The 4682-nt window shown below is 31.4% G+C and overlaps 1 long non-coding RNA gene across 1 annotated transcript; it reads right to left on the reverse strand.

Annotated features, from left to right (window-relative positions):
- Nucleotides 1-3604: 3604 nt before the first annotated feature.
- On the reverse strand, nt 3605-4394 carry LOC144424400 (uncharacterized). The gene is made up of 3 exons (XR_013476699.1): nt 4141-4394; nt 3786-3833; nt 3605-3699 (listed from the first exon to the last, which is right to left on the reverse strand). It is a non-coding gene; the product is annotated as an uncharacterized LOC144424400 (long non-coding RNA).
- Nucleotides 4395-4682: the final 288 nt, after the last annotated feature.

Genomic DNA, 4682 nt, shown 5'->3' on the forward strand with positions numbered 1-4682 from the left:
TGAGTGACACAAGAATATTAAATTTCGCATATTCATACAAAGCATAAGTTCATTTATTAAAATTCAGTTTTATTTTCAAGCTTTATTTTTATAAGATTTATTGTAGATATATATTAGGCTTAGTTTATATTATATGAATGACATTGGATATAGTAGGATTCTTTGTATGTTCAGAGTTCCGCGGTAAACGTCTTAAAATAAATGAGGATAAATGTTCATTTAGTATCGTTTGCATACACCACAACAGACCATTCAAAATTTACATTCACCGCATTACCGAGAACTTTATACCAATATTCTTTAATCTCCAACTGCTTCTCGAATCCAGCTGAAAGTACAAAATTACTAATGAGATTTTGCCATGTTTTAACACTGTGCGTTAAAAGTAATGAATGAGATGTCAGGCTTAAATTTTTTGTCCGACTTACAATGGTTTGAACTCGGATAACAACATAACTATACACCTACTCTTAAATTTGGTATGATTTCTGTTTCATCTTTTATACCTTTCTTATGATAACTATACACTATTTACAGCAAAGAAAACTTGACATATCTTCCAATTACACAACTTTAGCATTGACACTAATTACTTCCTCCCCTCGGTTTTTGGCATGCAACCATATACATAGCTTGCAACATCATCAGTAATGAAATTACCAGCAAGAACAATAGTCGGCTATGAGCTCAAATATTCATATTCCGAGTCTGCGAAATACTAAGTTAATATGTAATAGAATTGAACTATTTATGAAAACAATATATTACAAACAATTAGAAAATTTGTTACTTCGTGTAAAAAAGTGCTTGCTGATTCATTGCCAATGATTTCATACAAAGATACCACAACTGCAGCGTTGATTGAAAATACTTCAAGTACAAACGGCAAAACTGTTTCCTAATCAAAGGCTTGTTTAGCAAGGCTGAAAACTTATGTCAGAATGGCAGTTGAATAATTTTGTTTATTGTTATCCCAAGATACAACGAATTTTACATTACATGCTTTTATGCTTGATCTCGGATGGCAATACGTAACAATAAATAAATAAACTCAGTTTCACCAGTCGTCGCCAAGATGATGCCTCAGTGAATCACCAAAAATGGCAACAAAAGTATTTGAATCTGTAAGTCTGCTGTCTCAAGTGATTTGTATTCAAAACTAAGCACAAATGCTTTAAAACAGTTTGAAATTTCACGTATGTCACCTAGAATTCATCAGGCTTGAACGTTTTTCACAGTCGCGCAATTACGGGACTACACAAATTATAGAAAAAAATAAAATAATTAGGTGATTTGAAAAAATAGCATTTTTTGTATTTGCCTTTTTAATTAAAATATCTCACATGAAGCTAACTCACGTCTATCATAAACATCACTATGCCTATTCTTGGGCTTACAAATTAATTTTGTACGGTCCGTAATAACAGTTTTGATCGACAAAGCAGTATTAATCATTCTTCAACTTGGACATTTTCCTCTGTGCTATTGAGTTTCAACAAAATAATCAGACGTTTCATTCATAGAATGAAGTCGAACTAAGCAGGTTGTATAAACATCCAGTTATTTCATTCATAGGTTATTAAAGTCTAACTAAGCTGTATAGTGCATTTTATGTACGATTGTTGTACTTAATAACAATTTAACCATATCACATAGCTCGAGGCGTGTTTTCAATTCTAAATTTTATTTTTGGCCTCACCTCATTTTTAGTTTTCTTCGTAGTGAGTTATAATACATTGTAGCTTATAACGTGCCCGCTTAATTAATATGATTTATTGAATTTTAGGCGCTACCATTTAACTTCAAAGAAATACTAATACTTGTTATTTTTAGAAAATTCTGATATCTACCAAACCTTACCATATATAATTCAAATATATTTTATAAAATAGTTTGTCAGTTGTTTCATAATGAATAAAGGTATTGGGAATTATATTTTGTACATTAGTTTGCTGTCCTATTGTATATCTATAGCACAAATTTAACAAAAAAATCTCTTCATTATCTTATTACTTATCAATTTTAATCGGTAAGTATGTTGATAGGTATTTGCCTGTCTGTCTGTATGTTAAATGCACGCGATATCTCACAAAAGCGAGATTGAATCTGCTCCAGATTTTGCATGTGTCTTTATCATATGTCGGACCAGAAGCCTATTGATTTTGGATGAATTATGTCGTATAATTAGCGAGGTATTAATTAATTAGTGATGGGTGTCCTTATGGAGTAAGAGCGCCGTTTTGGGGGATCCCCTAAATTTCGATCGACAAGTCTTCGATCTCTGACCGATATTCTCGTTAAATATTTCAATATTTCAATCTCTTTGGTTTCTTCGATAATAACCATAATGTGTTGATAACACCTCGCGCCAATAGATTGACAAGACGTGACCGATAAGATCATTCTCCCTCTTTCTCATCAAATTTCCCCCCATTTCTCTTTTCCTCGAAATTTATCTATAATTTCATGTATTGATTTATTTCATTTATTCATCTATTCAAGCGCAAAAATGAAATCATAGTAAATTATCACAAAGGTGAAAAAAAAGTGTTTCAATCTGCGGATTCGAAAGCCAAGTCCAGCAAAACTTACATGTCAAAAGTTCAAGTCGAAACTTACCACAACCCATTTTAGAACATTCAATAATTTTACTTGATTTATCAAACACTGGTCAGGTTTGAACACGTCTAATCATTACGCAATTTGTCTATCATATAAGAGAAGATGGGTGCCGTTTTTTGTGTATGTATTGAAATTACACAGAATAATACAATTTGTAGGTCATTTTTTTCTGATTCAGCTTTTATTTATTGCTTATCATATATATTATAATTGTATAGCAACTGGTTCCTTGATATTATACTCGACCTAATCAGTTCATATTTGCCTTTTAAACTCAGCGATGGAAATTGAAATAAAACCTCTAGAATTTATAAATGATAACATCTAATTTGTTAATTGGATGATACGATTAGTTCATTTTTGGCTTATTGGATAGACTTGTTGAAGAAGTCTCAAATGAATAGTCATTTTTTTTTTAATTTCAGTTTTAGTCATCATATAGTGGCTGGATTTTATTTTGTGCTGAAACTGAGGTATTTGAAGATTTCGAGAATACGTTTAATGTTCCAACATAAATGCAAATACCCTATATTTATTTTTAAAGCTCGTTCGTATACTTCAAACCGTTGTAACAAAAAGAAGCATAACTCAAAGTGTAATCTTCCTCTATTTTTAAGATAACATGTATTCTCTCGTTTTTATCCAATTTTCAAATTCTCTCTTTATCTTTTTTGTATCCTCGGTAAATTTTTACTCTCCGTTTTTTTGAAGACTTTTAAGCGACAAACGCGCCGAGATGGTGTCATAGTAAATGGTCACAGATCTAAACAAAGTGTATGAACTGAAGTCGAGGTATTTGTATTCAAAACTCATCGCAACCCATTATGAAACATCTCAATATTTTACGTAATTAACCTAGCAGTTGCCAGGCTTGAACACTCCCCACAAACGCACAACTTGTTGACTGACACTTGAGTAGAAACTGTTCATTGGTCGTTTTCTGTGTATTACCCATATTGATACAAATTATAAGTCAATTTATTTCGATTCAGCTTATATTTATTGCTTATCAGATACATTTCAGATAATGTTATTCACAACATATTTCCAGATATATTCTGAACTTCATGCAGAAACCTAAAACAAAATTGAACATATATTACGCAAATTTCAATTTGGTCCCGTGGCCACAAATAGAAAATTTGGAATATATATTTGATCACCTCATTCTTCTTTAATGATTTTATCCTCCAACTGTTCCATGAGGCCACCTGAAAATACAGAATTTACTCAAGAGTGGGAAGTTTTCATTTGGTTTGACAAAAGACGATATTGAATTCAATCAATGATATTCTAGTGAATTCCAATTTACTGTCGGGCCAACAAATATTTGACTTGGGCGACAATATAACTATCGACCTACTCGTAAATTTGGAACGATTTCGGATTCATCTTTTATATCTTTCTTATGTCGCGTTGCTGATCGTGTTCAAAGCTTTCCCTATTCCATACTATTTACTATCAAGCTGAATTAGACATATATTTAAATTGCATAACTTCAGCCTTGACTCTACTTACTCATTCCTCTATTTCCTACTCGTTGGCATGCAACCAAATCTATAGATTGCAACAGCATCAGTAATGCAATTACCAGCAAGAAAAATAGTCGGGCATGAGCACCAAAATTCATATTCCTAGTCTGGGAAACACTGAGTCGATATCTAATGTAATTAAATTGAATAAATTATAAGAAAATAAAAAATCGTAAGTTATGATTATGGGGACCTTTTTTTATACAGCATGAAATACACAATAGTCAGCCATTAGCACAAAAATTCATATTGCGAGTCTGGGAAACACCAAGTTGATATAAAATGGAATTTAACTGAACAAATTATTAGGAATATAATAAATCTTGAACTAGGCAATTTAAAATTATGGGGACCCTGTTTTAAACAGCATGAAAAGAACAATAGTCAGCCATTAGCACGAAAATTCGTATTCCGATTCTAGAAAAATATCTAATATAATTTAATTAAACAAATTTGAACTATTTGTGAAAAACAATATTATAAAAAAAATGACTAAATTTGTTATTTCGCGTAAAAAGTATTTGCTAT

This window comes from Styela clava, chromosome 1, assembly GCF_964204865.1.
Source record: "Styela clava chromosome 1, kaStyClav1.hap1.2, whole genome shotgun sequence".
Classification (NCBI taxonomy): domain Eukaryota; kingdom Metazoa; phylum Chordata; class Ascidiacea; order Stolidobranchia; family Styelidae; genus Styela; species Styela clava.